General features: G+C 37.0%; 1 protein-coding gene across 4 annotated transcripts in view; it reads right to left on the bottom strand.

Moving 5' to 3' along the window:
- The window catches only part of MID1 (midline 1), a 459,261-nt gene that overhangs the window by 183,189 nt on the left and 258,367 nt on the right, over nucleotides 1-17,705 (bottom strand). Inside the window, exon 1 of one of the 4 annotated variants that reach the window (XM_069066927.1) lies at nucleotides 14,954-15,287. The exons of 2 other annotated variants lie outside the window; for them this stretch is intronic. The gene's annotated coding sequence lies outside the window, so the exon portion shown is untranslated. Of the gene's footprint in view, nucleotides 1-14,953; nucleotides 15,288-17,705 lie in introns of those variants that run through there. One more of the 4 variants, XM_069066923.1, reaches the window with a different exon arrangement.

Here is a 17,705-nt window from a genome sequence, read left to right as displayed (position 1 = left end):
ACGCACCTTTTATTAGAAATAGTGCTACCTCCAGGGCATCTTGTAAATCTATATTGCAAAGTAAGGAATGTTCTCTTGTTAGGTTGGCTTAACATTCCCAAGAGCTTAGCAATACAGCTTTATGGTAGTTTACAGGCAGAAACAGAACATGAGTGATATTGAATTTATGACAAATTCCATCAAAGGTCTAGGCACATTTTGCCAACTCGGGTTTCATTTCTAAAATGTAGGAGAAGATGGAAATAACAGAAAAACCAGTGAATATAACAAAAGTGATTCCCATACAAGTGTAATTTAAGTCATGTAATTGTTGCAGGTCATTTAATTTTATGGGTCCCAAACAAATTGCTCTAATCTTTCTATAAAAAATTATAGATTTCCAGAAAAGATATTATGGTTATATTCCAAATTAAAATATAAATTTCATTTTTTTTCACTATTCAACACATAGATTGAGTATCTAGGCATGAAACTCTATCCTAGACACTATGAGAAGGAGACATTATCCTTGAGATTTCTGCCAGTTATAGATTGTTGATCTTGATAGAAATTCTTGGAACAATGTGAGAACAAATTATTAAACAGTCTGTAAACACTTGGCTTCATGAATTGTTCTCAGCAAACCTAAGGTAACTCATGCAAAGCAACCTCATTTCCTTGTTGGCAGGATTACTTAACGGGTAGATTTGGGATCATAGACTGACTGAATTTCAGTAAGGCATTTGACTGCTTTGTGATAACTTCCTGGAGAAGGACAGGAATGACGGCATGATTAGATGGATTTGAACTGTCTAAATGACTGTACTCAAAGTTATGTGTTAACATAGAAAGGAAGATAGGCTAGAACAGCAGTGGGTGTGGGAAGGGCGTAACTATGATTACAACAATCCCAAAGACTATTCCAACCTCTCTCCCATGTTATGGCTATATGTAGCCACCCCAGGTATGTTGTATGTGAAGAAAAATTCAAATTCAAATTGCTAATACCTAGAAACCAGTCTCCACCACACTGCCTATGCAGAACCTTATAACGCTTGAGAATAAAGATTATATATTATATTATATATAATGATTACATATAATGATAATTATATATATAATGATTTTGCTCTAATTAGATTTTGCTCTAATTAGACCAGAGGTGGGAAACCTGGGTCCAAACTTCACAGAACAGATCATCACTGGATGAGATCATATCTGAAATGATATGTCCAGTCTGACCTATGTTTTATGAGTGACATTAACATGTCCAGAGGACAGAAACCAGGATAGTGCTGGAGCTTAGTCTCTTGCCATTTGAAAACTAATTAAAGGAAGTTTAACTTGAGAAAGACCTGGAGAAGCATGATAATTTAAAAGGTTGTCATATGTTAGGTGGAAATCGTCATATTCTGCTTTGCCCCAGAAGGCAGAATTAGAACAATAATATTAATAATAATTGGCATTTATTCAGAGCATTACAGGTTACAAAGTACTTCATAGTAATATATTTTCTCATACTGGCCTCATCCTAAATATATTAAATAGATGCCACAGATTTTATTATCTCAGTTTTATAAAAAGCAGTGCTTCAGAGAGGGTAAGAAACTGGGCCATGGTCACACAGCTATTAAATGTCAAAGATAGGATTTAAATTCACACCTTTCTGATTCCAAATCCAGCACTCAATTCATTATACCACACTGCCTCCCAGATTGGTTTAAAAAAAAGTTACATGGAGTCAAGTAAGCTTGAAAGGGGAGGATACTCTATGAATAATATAGTACAATCTTTCCATTACATTCCAATGGGTCTTGGTTTTCTCATCAGTAAAATGAAGGAATTGGAACTAGATGACCTCAGAGTCTTAGACCATTTTTCTGGTCTAAACATATGATCCTATAAAACCATCAGTACAAGAAATATATGGAAATAATAAAGGAATAATAAATTTGAATCCAGATTTTCTAACTTTCAAACCATCACTCTCTCTATGGTACCAACATAAAAGACCACATTTAGGAAAACCTCCAGCCTATGGTTGGAATTAATCATAATTTTCGAAAGATTACTTCAGATTTCCTTTTCTATGATTCAGCTACATGACTAAAACCTCCCTAATTAAAGAAAGGAAAACAAATTTTGATAAATAGAACCTAGAATACCCTTTCAGATCTTCAACTTCAATGGCAAAAATGGCTCTTGATCAAGGCAAAGATAGCTGCCTTTGAAAAGTATACTTTAGATTGTTTTGCTAGGAAATAGGGCCCCTCTTCCATAGACAAGATCAGGTCAATGGGATTAATCTAGTTTCTTGGAGATCAGAAATAAATATACAAAACTTTTAAGAAGACATTGAAAGGAAAAAGGACGCTAAATAGCCCAGCCACAGGATGATGTAACTAACACTGACAACATTTCCAAGAAGAAAAACAGAAATAGGTCAAATCACATTGACCCAACATAATAAGCATTCTCCCCCCAGAGTTTTTACAATGTAGACTGCGTCCACAGGCATTAATGTCCTCTGTTATCCATGTACACCGCTGTCATCTAGCATTGGTGTCATCATTTTGTGTTAATTTGACCAACAAAACATATCTTATATTTGCATTGTTTAGCTCTGATATCTGAATGTGGGGAGGGCAGTGCAGAAAAGGGAGAAGGAAAAAGAGAGGGTTTTCACAGTGGGACTGAGAGGAGTAAGCAATTAATATTCATGATTTATTTTGAAGGCCTTCTGTTCCATTTTTATCTACTTGAAAGGCCGCAATCTCCCATTTATTATGCCAACTATTCTCTCTTATATGGAGCCCTGAAAAGAGATCTAGACCAAGCACTTCCTCTAACTAGTTTACTTACATTCACTGGGCCTCAGTTTCCTCCTCAGTAAAAAAAAAAAAATTGAACTTGGTAGTATCGAAGGGCTTTTCTCATTCTGACAGTACAGTCCTAAGGAGTTTGTACTAATCACTGTTAACTGGGCATATTAAATGACTAAGCTAAAACTCTGTTCTTACAATTTTGTACATTCGCTATAAGAATGAAAAAGCATTTATGAAATTCTTATGACATGACAAACATTGCAATAAGTTTTGGGAATACAAATATGAATGTGTCATACCACTCTTCATTGTACCTCGTTGTCTGGTTTTAAAGACTATTTTATTGATTATTGGAATAATTAGGGTACCTCTCAGTTTCAGAAGTATTCAAGTCAGTATTGAATTCAATAGGAATTGAATCACTAAAATAATGGTGAAAATGTCAAAGTTTGGAAACCTAATAATAAATTGTGGGTACTTATTGATCGACCCACGCTCATTTTATCTTGATCTCAATTTTAAGTATATTAACATATGTTTACTTTGTATATGTTTGTATTTACTTCTATGTATTTTTATATGTTGTTTCTCCTGATTGAATTAGATTTAAAGGAAGCAGAGTCACACAAAGTTGTCAGCCTCATTCTCTCTTTTCTGAGTCACTGAAATCTGGTGGCATGAAAAAAGTCAAGACAATTGGCCATGGCCCAGGATGCAGTGGATGACCTCGGCTTCTCTGATGCCTGACCAAGCTCTGAGCACTCCACAGCACACACTTTAGTCACTTTCATAGACACTGGAACAATTTTATGTCTTCACATGCTTGGGGTAGACATCTCCCTAAATTCACCAGTAGTTCTGACGCTGGTTGATTACCTTTAACCTAATTTAACCCATCTGCCAAGACAGTTTACTGGGATTTGGCCACTGAGCATTCTACAGCTTCTCGGAAACACAGTGGAGAAAGGAGACGCCAAAGGTGTCTTCAGCAGCCCTGAAGAAGACTCAGCAAGCCTTCACACCGGAGGCACTGGTCCTCCTGAACACCTCATACTACTAGGAATACCAATAACATGGCAGACACTTAAGAAATGCTTACTGTCTTATCAGCACAAATTGTTTTCTGGAATACCTCAGTGTGCTCAATTATAGTACAGGACAATTGAACCTTTCATTGAATGAGATTTTAGATTGTTACTTATTATTGTTGTTCAGTCATTTCAGTCATGTCCAACTCTTCATGCCCCTGTATTAGGTTTTCTTGGCAAAATACTGGAGTGGTTTGCCATTTCCTTCTCCAGCTCATTTGACAGATGAGGAAACTGAGGTAAACGGGGTTAAGAGACTTGGCTAAGGTCACACAGATAATAAGTGTCTGATGCCTGATTTGAACTCAGATCTTCCTAATTCCAGACCCAATACTACCCCTGGCAGTTGCCCATTTTAAAGTTTACGAAGCATTTTCAGGTATTGTCTTGTCACTGGATATAGTACTTTGTGCTAATATAGTCCATCAAATGAAATTTATGAAACGTGTTTGTCCAATTACATAGCTGGAGAAGATCAGTTCTAGTATGTCAGCAGTTATCTAGTCCAAACCTCCCTTTTATATAAAAGGAAGCTGAGACCCAAGGAGGGTAGCTTGCTCACGGTCACACAGAGCTGGGATTTGAAACCAGGTGGCATGACTCCAAGTTCAAAGTACTTTCTAATTCACCACATATCCATCCAGTCATGATATCACAAAGAAACCATATATTCTTGCACATTAACTTTCAATGCCAAATTTTATCAGTCCCTTTTTTTAAAAAAAATAACTTTTACAATATTAATATTCTCTGTTATCCACAAATAGTGCTGTCATACAATGTTGACATCTGACTGTCATGTGTTAATTGGACCACAACAATATTGTTTTTACTTGACCTGTTCAGGCCTGCTGGTTAAATTGTTAGAATGGAAAAGAGGATAGATTAGCCATTCCTTTGGGGGTGAACAGAATGAAACAATAAAAATTCACAGTTTAAAGGTCTTTTATCCAATTTTCCTTTACTGAACTTTTTTGATTTCTTGGAAGATCAAAGAGACAGAATCTGGTGACAGCTTTCATTTCTCTATTGCTCCATCTGGGCCACCAAGACTCAGTTAGTAAATCCAGTGACCCCCAAAACTAATGGAACTCTAACATGTAATTCATTTCGAAATGCATAAAAATGCTGTGTTGTTGCCACAAAATCTTGACATGCATTATATAAACACAATCAAACCCACGGTACATTAGAACGAGTGTTGTTTTTTTTTAAGTCAATTCTATTTCGACAACCAGCTATAATTTTCAAAGTGGCCTTGGGGAAGATATTTATCCTCTGTATCTCTGTAAGTTACTAGCTTATTATGAACTACAATGAATCAATTCAATACCCTAATACATTAAAATAAACCTCTAGCCTACATGTCAAGACCTCAGAAGAATTTGGGTAGGTCTCTTGAGGCAGTGGGACAAATGAGAATTCCTAACAGAATCATTCTGCACTCTCTTTTACTCTCCTTTTGAAGGTAGAAGGAGGTGGGTGAAGGGGAGGAGTTGAAAAAGGCAATTCTTGAGAAAATATTTAGGAATACCAACATCCTTCTTAAACTTCATTGCCCAGTCTAGTCATTTTTCCAGGCTTGCCCAACTCTGTGAGCCCATGTGGGGTTTTCTTGGCAGAGATACTAGAGTGGTTTGCAATTTTCTTCTCCAACTCATTTTATAGGTGAGGAAAATAAGGTAAACAGAGTTAAGTGACTTGCCCAGGGTCACACAGCTGGTAAGTGCCTAAAGCTATATTTGAACTCAGGAAGATGAGTCCTCCTGACTCCAGGCTCAGTGCTTAACACTTAGCTGCCCCTGTATTGCCCAGAACTGAACAGAATCTCCAGATGAGATCTAATGTGGACAAAAGTTAGTGGTACTCTTACCACCCTAATACACCCCTTCCCCTTTTAATGCAATTCAATATCACATAGTTTTTTACAGTGTTATTTCTCATTAGTAAGCCATATTGAGCTTAAAATCAACTAAAATCCCCAATTATTTTTTCTCAAAGCAATTTATGTCTAACTGTGTCTTCCCCATTTTAATTTGTGAAGTTTGAACCCAAGGTACAAGACTTTCAAGACCATTTGGGATCCTAAACATCATTTACTGTGATAGCTATCCTTTCTAGTTGGTGTCATCTGCAAATTCGATGAGCTTACTACATAGACTTGCATCCAAGTCAATGATATACATGTTAAATTGCATATCCCTGGAGTATTCCACTAGAGACTTCTTGCCATGTCGACACTGGACCATTAACTACTTTAGCGTTTAGGATACAACCAGTTGTGAATATCTGTGCTATCACCTAATCCACCTTTGTCCATCTCCATAAGAATAATAGGAAACACTTTCTTGAAAGCTTTGCTAAGATCTGCATAAGCTATAGCCATAACATACCTCTCATCTACTAATTTAGTCATTCTGTCAAAGAAGGAAATGAGGTCAGTCTGGTTTGACCTGTTTTTGATGTCATGCTGGCTCTTTGTAATCAATGATTCATCTCTTTCATGATCCATTTTAGAATTTTCCTAGACATCAAAGACAAGCTCACTGGCCTATAGTTTTCAGACTTTGTTCTTTTTTATCTTTTGAAAATTGGGAAAACATTTGCCCTTTTCCAATACTGTCAAACCTCTTCCATTTTTCATGACCTTTTGACTATCCCTAGCAATATCTCTGCAATCACATTTGCCAACTCTTTCCCTACCGGTAGCAAAGGGTTAGGAGTCTTGAATTCATCAAGATAGCCTCTTACTAACTCCTTACTTATCTTGGCGATCAACTTCATGTCAGTTATTTTTGTTCTGTTATTTTCCATGTAAAAGGTACTGTCTTTTATGGAGAAAATTGAGAGGAAATAATTAAAAGACTGCCTTCTCTCAGTGGTTAGTATAAATCACCCAAGCAACCCCAAGCAAAGATTTTTGTCCTTTTTTTTGAAATCTCTTGTCTAGATTTGTTTTTTTAAACCATTTTTTATTGTTCTTAGCTTCCTCTTCAAGTCTCTGGTTACTGTGAACTTTAGATACCAAGGAGGTTAGGTACAATGAAGGGAAAAGACTGCTTATAGCCAGAAATTAATAGGACACAAAATTTAAGAAAAAAATCATCTTAAAAAATAGGTTTATGTTTCTTTAAACAATTGTAGAAAATATTGAATAACAACAAAGATGAGCTAGGGATCCCAAATCAAGGAGGCAAATTTTGCCTGATGGTTATTGTTGTGACTTGATGGAATGAAACCCATTATTAGAACAAGAGTCATTCCCCAATACATAAATAACCAAAGAAAATGAATAGGCATTTTTCAGAAAAAGTACAAGCTATCACTGACCATATGAAAAAATATTTTAAATCACTAATAATAAGATAAATATAAATTAATACAAGGCTGAAGTTCTATCTCATACCAAAGAGATGGACAAAAATGAAAAAAATAGAAAAAGACAATTATTGGAGGAACTGGCAAAGGACAGGAACAGCATAGCATTGCTGATGGAACTATGAATAAAGTATACCCATCCAGAGCTAAGGTCTACTCATGCGTTTCATCCCCATCCCAGAACCTCATCATATCTCAGGAATTTGGAAGAAAGAAACAGATTCTGAAAAGTAGGAAAGGTGATAATATATCGTGGGCACGAATGATGGCAGCTAAATCATTCAGTGCAGAGAGTAGGGGATTGGGAATCCAGAAGACTTGAATTTTAATCCAGCCTCAGGTACTTACTGGCTGTGTCCCCTAGGCAAGTCAACTTACCTTGGTCTCCTTCATTTTCCTCATCTGTAAAATGGGGATAATAATAGCTCCTACCTTTCAAGGTTGCAGTGAGGATAAAGTCAGATAATTTAAAAATGCTATACAAATTCAAGCTATTATTTGTATTACCATCATCAACACCATCATTACTATTACTGTGACTTGGTCTAACCTTTTGGAAAGCAATTTGTACCTATATCCTAAAAGACCGATAAACTGTGAATACCTATTGACCCAGCAATACGGCTACAATGCATATATTCCAAAGAGGTCACAGGAAGTAGGTACGAAGAAATATCCACAAAAATACTTAAAGCAACACTTTCTGTTGTATCAAAGAACTGGAAACAAGGTGGGTACCCATAAATCAGGAAATGAAAGAACAAATCATGGTATATAAAGGTAAGAGAATATTATTATGTTACAAGCAATGATGAAAGGCATGGATTCAGAGAAACCTTGGCAGACTCATATGAACTGATACATAGAGTGAAAAAAAGAAAAAACAGGAGCACAATAAGATCACAAAGGAAAATGACTTCAAACAACTTAAGAACTCGGATCAGTGGGACAACAAACATCATCCCAGAAGGCTGATGATGAATCATGATTCCCCCACTTTTAACAGAGATGATGAACTAATAGATTAAGACATATATTTTCAGATGCAGCCAATGTGTGTATTTGTTTGGTTGGGTTTTTTTTTTTTTTTTGCTTAGGCCTTTATTTTATTTTATTCGTGATGGGGTGTAGGAGGAATGATAGTAATGCTCCCAAAAAAGTAGCAAAGTAAAAAACACAAAGAAAAGAGCAGAAAGAAGTGTAGAAGGAAACAGACAAGCCCAGTAGTGTTGAAGCACCATGTTAAATTTTAAATATATTTAAAACATAGCCCTCCCTAGATTCCGTTTCACGTACTATTCTCATTTTGTGGTCTTTCTTGTATATGGTAATGTTTGTATTTGTTATCAAATAAGATGACATATGTAAACATTAAAGGACTATATAAAGCTGTTATTGTTGTTAATATTTGTCAAGTTCATTAAAAATCTTTTTGGCTTGGTATGTAGTCAACAATGTAACATAGCAGCCAAGAAATCTAAACTACACCACTTTTAGATTGCATTAAGAGAGGAGGAAAGTCCAGAATCAGGGAAGTGATCAGACAATTGTATTCTGCTCAGTTCAGAACCAGTCAGTAGTTTTACATTCAGTTCTAGCCACCCGACAGTTAGGAAAGACATTTAAACAGAGAGCATCCAGAGAAGGGCAACCAGGATGGTGAAGGGTCAGGTTCATGCCATAGGAGGAATTTATCATGTTTAGCCTGGGGAAAAGAAGAATTAGGGTGAGATGATAGCTGTCATTAAGGATCTGAAGGGCTGTCACATGAAAGAGAAAAGACTTGTCCTACTTGATCCACAATGGCAGAAACTAGGCATAGTAGGTGAGAGGCTGCTCAGGGTCAAATTTAAGTTTGATGTCAAGAGTGTTTTCCTAACAATTAAAGCTACTTAAAATGGGGGGATGAGTTACCATGAAAAGTAGCTCTTCTCTAGTGACTTTTCAGTAAAGCAAGGTAACTCTTTGTTGACTGTTGGGAAGGAACATCTTTTTTCAGTTGTAGATTAGACTAGATGGTTCTGAAGTCTTATCGAGCTAAGATTCAATGACAATATGACTTGCATAAATAGCATCAACTCTGATTTGAGAGCACCTGGGCACTTCAGACTGAACAGTCACCCACACTTAGAAATTTAATTATTTAATGGTGACAGCAACATTTTAAATTCTGAGACAATACTTTTCAACAAAGGGATACCTTCTTGTGGTTGAAAGGGAAAAAAAGAATTACAGTTTATAAAAACCTCTCAAGTTTATTGTGGGTCTGATAAAAGTAAAACTCAGCAATATGATTATGCAGTTATTATTGTTATGCAAATGACTATGAGTTTTGTTGAAGTCCACAAACTACACTTTTTGGTGGGGGGGAGGGAGGCAAGTCAATTGGGGTTAAGTGACTTGCCCAAGGTCACACAGCTAGTAAGTGTTAAGTGTCTGAGGCCAAATTTGAACTCAGGTCCTCCTGACTCCAGGGCTGGTGCTCTATTCACTGCACCACCTAGCCACCCCCACAAACTACACTTTTGACTAAAAATTTAAATTTTAAATTTCAAATATCATCCCATAATTTTTATGATTAATGAACTTTAAAACTCTTGAAGTTGGGTAAACTTTATATATATATATATATATATATGTATATATATATATATATATAATCACCAATTCAATTCTGTTCAACAATCATTTATTAAGGCCTTTCTCCATAATGGGCACTGCACAAGACCAGTACTACAAAGACAAAAATGGCATTAGTGTCTGCCATCATGGAGCTTATATTTTTTTTTTTTACTGAGCAGGTTTATATCATATTACCTTGCCTCTGTTTTTATTCTTTTTATCCTTTTCTTCAATAGACTAAACTAAATCAGAACAGATTCTTCTAAGTGATCACTACAATTTAGTATCCTTGACATCCCAAAGTCCCCTTGACCTTTCATCCCAACCCTAACCCTCAGCCTTTGGTAGGTTCCATAACCCTCTCTGACCTCCATTAAGCCATTATGTTCCATGAAATTGTATCAGAGCAATACACTGCTTCTTTTTTTTTTTTTTTGGGGGGGGGGGGGAGAAGGTGGTTAGCAGGAAGGTAAGGGATAGAAGGGGATTTGCAGTTCTGAATGTGTTTCCAACACTGTTGCTATTCTGAGTTCCAAGAGATCTCAGAACTGACCAGTTCATAAAGCAAGAACCAAGAAAAGGAGTTCTAGATTTAATTCCCTGAGGAAAAAAAAAAAGCTCTCTATAAAATAAAGACTCTTGGCAAGGAGAGAGAGAGAAGGGATAAATTTCCCGAAGTCATAGATTAGAATTTTAGTTGATTCTGCTTTCCCTTCCTCTTCCTAATCTAGATCAAACTTGATATCCCATTCCCAGAACCAACTTCATTTCATGATGACTTTACTTCAAGGTTAAAGGTGTGACAATTAATTGTTCTAAAGACAAAGAAAGTCAACCTAAGTCTATCCTCTCACCATTCAAGTGGAGCCCTGTGCTAGCATTTCATCATCTAAACTTCAAGCCTGACCTCTATAGGTAGATAAATGAAATACATGTCTGCCAATCATCGAGGTCTTGGGGGTTTATTTTTTAGCCTTTTAAAATTGCAGAAAGAAAAACTTATGAGAAAAAGAAACATTGAAGGAATAAAATAAATATTCCAATTAGAAAAATCAATCAAGTTTAGCTTCAAAAGTGCTTTATGAAATTCACATTTCTCAATGCATTAAAAAATACCCCTGTATTTTAAAAATCAAACAAAATTGCATCATTTTAGTTACCTGTTTCTTTTATAGCTACAGACAATGTAAAATTATTTGGATTGATTATGTTGTTTAAAACACGTGCATCTAAAGTGTCCTGATTGGTGCCACCTTTCTCTAATCATAACCAACTATTCTAACAAACTACCCTTTGTCCTTTAACTGAGTCCCCTCTGTTCTCAGAAACCTACAGCACAGGTTGCCATAGTTACCCTGCATGTCTATTTACCACACAAGTGATCAAAGCAAACAGACAACACACATATACATATATGCCCCAAACTTGTCAGACTGTCTAGAAATATTCAGCTACTAATTAACTTTATTTGCAGCTGATGTCCTCCATATACTAAAACCACACAACATAATGCACACAGTAAGATATGCCCCAAAAAGGCCATCTCAAAAATATTTTTAAAGAAGAAAAACTGACAAATTAGGATCTCTCCGCTTATGGGGGAAGGGAGGTTTGTGGTGGTAATGTATCCAGGAACAGTGAAGGCAAGGAAGAAATTAAGAAGTTAAAAGTATGCTAAAGAAGTTGGAATATACAAAACATGTGCAGAAACTTTAACATCTGCATCTAAAGAGTCTGTTTTTCAAATGCATATCTAAAATTCCAGTTACTTAGTTTTCTTTGTATAAAATGGCATAAAAGCTGCATGATCTCATATCTTCTAACAAATAAGCACAGAAATAGCCTTTTGAGTTTTAAGACTACCTTCAACTCAAGTCCTATCAAATAATTCCATCTCCAATTGCACCTCTTTAAACCATGAGATTTGCTTATAGGCACTTACTTTAGATAAGGCTAGATCTGCTTTAATCCCTAGAACAGCCTTTGGGAGCCTAAATCTAGGATAGCTTAGCTCTGGTGGCTGCATCAGTCCTGGACATTCTTGATCTTGCCACAAACTCCTCCACATCTCTGTACTTAACCTCACTGTTCCTGTCTCACCATTTGTCCAATGGGATCATATTTGCCACCTACTTCTCTTAGGGATGTGCTAGTGAATAAATAGAACATGTTTGTAAAGCACTTTCTAATCCTCAGAGGAAAGATTAATACAAAGACTTTCATTATTAAACCAGATGCCCTTGGGCATGTTAATACCAACCCAAAGAATGCAAAACAGTCTAATCACACTGAGCCACAGCTTCCTTAATAATGGCAGGATCACCTTCCCTGGGAGAATTTAGGAGGTGCTTAAATTTTGAATCAGCCCCTTTTTGTCTCTTCAGATTTTTTTAAGGCAACTGAATACAGTCTATTTGCTGAGAAGTTGGAAGTCTCGGGGCCTTAAAACAGAATTTTCTTCCAAAGTTAAGCCCATCAACTCTGACCAGTTCTGTCTGAAAATACTTTTAACTTGAGAAATGCACATTTGTTCCCATCTTTGGGGGACAAAGGATATTTCACTGTTTGGGGAACATCCCTGGAGTTACAAGGCTGCCAAATGCCAAACCTGTTGTTTTTGGCCAAGGTTTCTGAACAGGTGGTTGTAGCTAAGTATTTGCCTGGGAACTGAGCATTTTATTCTCAGTGAAGTTTTAGTCAGGTTTTCTATTTCTAATCAGTATAGAAATATGCCTGATCATAGTTGGAAATCGCCTCTTGATAAGGAAGCATGAGACTTAACACTTTTCTTTGGGCTGATCTAGGCACAGCCCCAAAGAAACTTTAAGGAATGGTGCCTTCTACCCATTCGACGTTTACCATCCTGGTAGAAAGAGTCCAACACCATTTGAATCTTATCACTTTGACAAGCAGCTTTCTATTTCTGCTAGCAATTTCTAGTCTGCTGTTGAGGATAGTCTATGCAGCAGTCTATTCTGAGCCCACACACTATTGTTCGGCAGCCTCTGGGATAGATCATTCATCAGCATGATATTGAATTTCATTGCTAAGCTGATGACACATGGGCCTGTTTGATAGTTAACCCTGCAAATCCAGCTAGCACTGAAGGCCTGCGATGACAAATTGACTGGTGGACCCAATAGGACATGCTTGGTCTTCACGATGATTTTCCTTTGGAGAAATTGAAAAGTAAAAAATTAAGATTAATCCATGCCAGTAACTTTGTATCATCTCAGTTTCCAAGTTCTTGGATTCTGCTCCAGCCTGTCCTCTGAACATTCTGTACAGATTTCCAAGGCTCAGGAGTCTTAGTGTTTCCTGCCAGTTCTCATCCCCACCCTGCCCATTTTACTCCTTTTTTCCACCTACCAAATACTCAGTGGTTACAAAAGGTGAACCACCTACCTTATGACTTAACTCTGAAAAGTCAGAAGGCCTGACTTCATGGGGTCTTCCAATTGGATAGCCAGGGAGATTAAAAAGGTCTGCTGTGCATACCCTACCCAGAAAACTGTCCCCAACCATTGGATGGATGGCTTGTCATTTGGACTCAAACAGAGAGGTCACCAGTCGCCCAGGAGAACTAGATGGGAGATAGTATTGTGAAGAGAGACAAGATCATACAAGAGAGGGACAGGTGGCAACCACACAGCATCAAATAACTTTGTGTTTCTTGCTAAGAACTTTTTTTTCTTTTTCTCAATATCCCTTTATATTGAGCTTTCTTTTCCTATTACCTTCTGACTCTCCTACATAAAAAGAAAGTCCTTCTAATTTCAGGACAATGGATCTCCACCCAGAAATATCTCAGAACACATGTCACTTTCTAGACTCAAACGTATTTTCCTTTACTCAATCCAAACTTGTCAAGATCCTATTTATTTTACAGCACACTTTTGATGCGGAACAAGCAAATGGCTAGACAATAAATACCATCATTCAACTGAGACCTGCCTTCCTTGACTTACCTCCTTATGGTTTTTGAAAAATGAAGGAAGTTTAAGCATCTATCATCCAGCCAAAAACAAACAAAAAAGCCAAGCACTTCATGCAAATTGTTTCAGCAAAACAAAACATTTTTTTCAATCAGAAAAAAAAAAAGGTGACAATCTCTTCTGGTTTCACTGCAGGTGCAAACTTTTCCCATTCAACTCTATATTCCGAGTAGCTAAAACACTATTTTCAAAATTCTGCATCTAATGCAAAGAGATACTGCTCTCTTAAAAAAGTATTTATCTCAAGATCTCAACATTGATTTTCAAAACTTTTTCATAACTCTGACTGAATTTTAAGTTACACACCTCGAAGGCTTTGTACTGCACAGCCTGCTTTAACAGCAAAGTTGTAAACTGCCAGATTGATAAAGTATTTTGCCAATGCCCCACAGCTATGGGAAGAAGCTGTTCCTTCAGAAGTCTTCTTTTTTTTTGAATGATCCTACAGATGATCTCCATTTATTTTCAGTAATGCTTCCGTGAGTCAATAAGTTAAAACATAAACTACGTTCAGGGACAAGTTTTTTTTTTTTTTAAATCTTAGATATGACTTATATTTTCCACAAACTGGTTTTGTATTGTCTCTTCACCTTTTAAACACTAAAACTCTCCAAAGTATTTCATGCAGTTCTTTTTCCTCCACATAGCAATTTCTAGTCTGCTGTTGAGGATAGTCTATGCAGCAGTCTATTCCGAGCCCAGTTTTCTTTATTCTAACCCTGAAACATCAGATGCACTCAAGAAACCCGAGACACCCTCCATACAATACACAGCAATTGCAGCAAACTGGAATTGATTTACATGTTTAACTGCTAGGTTCTCCGTCCTCACAAGGTCTAGTCAGCAAGCCAAGATCAATAAAAACCGGAGCCTGGAAAAAGGAGAGACGAGGAGAGAATCTCCCCAACTGCGTCTTCTGCTACAGTTTTCCAACAAGTCAACTCGCTTTCCCCCAGGAGAACTGCAGCTTCCAGAAATAAAGGTGACAGTTTCACCAAGCTCCGCAAAGCACACTGCCCCGGTGGCCTTTACCGCGCCCGGCGCGTTCGTTCCCCAAGTACCTTACCTGCATCATGTTTAAAATCCCATCATCCATCCAGCACGGAACAGTCAGCATTTAAACTCACAGTGAAAGCTCAGAGTCGTGAAATAGCAGCAAAATCCATGAGAGGTTTCTGGGGCGAAAAACAAGCAAGTTTTCTCCCTCTTTTGTGTTTTTCAATCTTTATTTTGCTACCGGAACTCTCCGTAAGACAATGTCAAGTTTCTCAGCCTTTTTCTCCTAGCCTATTAAAAGTCAGGCATAGGGAGGCAACCGACCGCCTGGCTCTTATTTCAAATCATGGCTCGGATATGTAGTAGTTGGCTGAATTAGGCCATGAAATAGCTTCACCAATCAGAATGAAGGGGAGGGAAGTATAACACATAAAGGCTGCCTACATGAGGATTAGGAAAGCTTTCAAGGATTTAAAAGACTGAAAGCAGCTGGAAACTGTGTCTAAGGCTACAAAGAGGGAAGTCAATTTGTGGCATAAGAGATGATTTCCACTCTTATCTAACTGCTCAGGGTCTGCTCAAAGTTTAACTGGATGCCAAGAGTGAAATCTTTGAATCTTAAATGGTCACTAAAAAGAAAAAAAAGTCAAGTATTTTAGAAGGTGTGAAATTATTTTTAAGGGAAAGATTTCATCGCTCAGGACCTTATTTCTAAAAAAGGAGACCTTGTTTTGAACTAACTTCTCTTCCAATGCCATAAGGGAGGAAACCAGATTGTTACCCAAAGCACTTTAAACAAAACAGGCCCTAGAAGAGGGAAGAAAGTAATCTACTTCATTTCCATATAGATTAACTGTAAATCTACCTGAATGAAATCCAAAGGAAAATGCAAACAGATCTATTGAAATGCAGAAAAACTAGGATTAAGAAGTTTGTTTTACTCCAGAGGAATACATTTATTTAATCTAGGTAAGTATCTACATCTACATATATACATATATTTGGCCTTCCTAGATATTACATATATATATATACATACACACAAATATAATTCATGCAAAACAACTAAAGAAAAAATATTTTTACCTTTACTGTATCTACCCAAGACACAGATGTTTTGAGTCTTTGGGGCTCTTCCTAAACTTGAGCCTCTAGCAGAGAACCCCCTTTTTGTCTTGGATCCCTTCTCAGAACAATGTTTTTAAATGTCTAAGATAAAATTCATAGGACTGCAAAGGAAAACAAATACATTGAAATACTATTATAAAAATATCTTTAAAAATCAAGTTCCGAAACCCCTATGTTAAGACCTCCCAGTCCTAGAGAGGAAGGAATGATCTCCCAGTCAAATACTATTTAACAATCACTTTAGAGTTTGTATGTTTTTTTTTCCTAACCTGTAGCTAATACCATGCAAATTGAAACTGACCTTTTGATTTTGGAAAACAAAAAATCTGGGCATGATAAAGATGGAATTCTTTTAAAGAGCCCACAGTTTTTTTTTTAAATTGATTTCTGTAACAACAGCAGCAGCAGTTAACAGTAAAATAAAACCTATTCAGAAGAATCATTTTAAAAATATACAGTTTTTTCTGGCTGCTGACATCATTCACCCAGCGAGAAAAATTAGCATCTCACATACCATCCTTGATAGGTATTTTTCACTGCATAAGTCAGTCTCCCCAGCACACTGAAAACTGAGTAATTTGATATTGTCATATAAGCTTTCACAGAAAAGGACACCAGCTAGCTTTAGGATCACCCAAACTCTGTCTCCTAATACTGGCTCTCAGACTCAGTAAAGACCCCAGGCAGGACTTGATTCACTGGGCAAATGGGACCTATTCTAAAGAAGACTGTTGTCACTGAGGGTTCCTGACTGATGTAACTGATGAAACAGGCTGCCCCCTAAGACAGCTTCTAATTACATAGCTCTCCTACTTCGGTTGTTACTTCTTTGGTATAATTTTCTTCCACCACTATTCAGTGCTTCCTGAGTGGTGTCCATCCCCTGCCTGTGGGAGAAAAGCTCTTCATGTGACCAGATAATAGGATGGTAATAGTGGGTGTTGTATGCAGGGTGACATCAGCTTGTTTGATAGAACAAAAACAAACATTAAAAGCTAGGACAGTGTTGAGTTGTTTCAGTCCTGTCTCCTGTCTGGTTCTCTATGACTCCATTTGGAGTTTTCTTAGCAAAGATAATGGAGTGGTTTGCTATTTCCTTCTCCAGCTCATTTGACAGATGAGGAAATTGAGACAAAGAGGGTTAAATGACTTGCCCAGGATTACACAACTAATAAGTGTCTGAGGCAGAATTGGAACTCAGATCTTCCAAACTCTAATCTACTTAGCTGCCCACAAAGACAGTTTATAGACAACTTAAACTGACCAAACTGAAAAGTTTAGCCCCTGGGAATCAAGTAAAACAACAATAATTAGAGCATAACCAATATAGAGTTCTATTTCCTTAATTTTCTAGTTAAAATTGCTTTATTGGCAGAAGTCAAGGAAGGGTAGAAATTCCCTGATGGACCTTTTCTCAGCACCTTACTTGATTCCCAGGGGCTAAGCTTACAATTCGATCAATAATTTAGGTTCTTCTATACTGTCCTTGCTTTTTTTTTTTTGGAGGGGAGAAGGCAAGGCAATTGGGGTTAAGTGACTTGCCCAAAGTCACACAGCTAGTGAGTATGTCAAGTATCTGAGGTAAGTAAGATTTGAACTATGGTCCCCTTGATTCCAGGGCTAGTGCTCTATTCACTGTGCCACCCAGTTGTCTCTATTCTTGCTTTAAATGTTTGTTTTTGTTTTATTATGTC

The sequence above is a fragment of the Petaurus breviceps genome, unplaced genomic scaffold, assembly GCF_028583685.1.
Source record: "Petaurus breviceps papuanus isolate PSGF00001 unplaced genomic scaffold, PetGlider_PUasm1.0 90731, whole genome shotgun sequence".
NCBI classification, from domain to species: Eukaryota; Metazoa; Chordata; class Mammalia; order Diprotodontia; family Petauridae; genus Petaurus; species Petaurus breviceps.
This window is presented reverse-complemented; position numbering and strand designations above follow the sequence as displayed.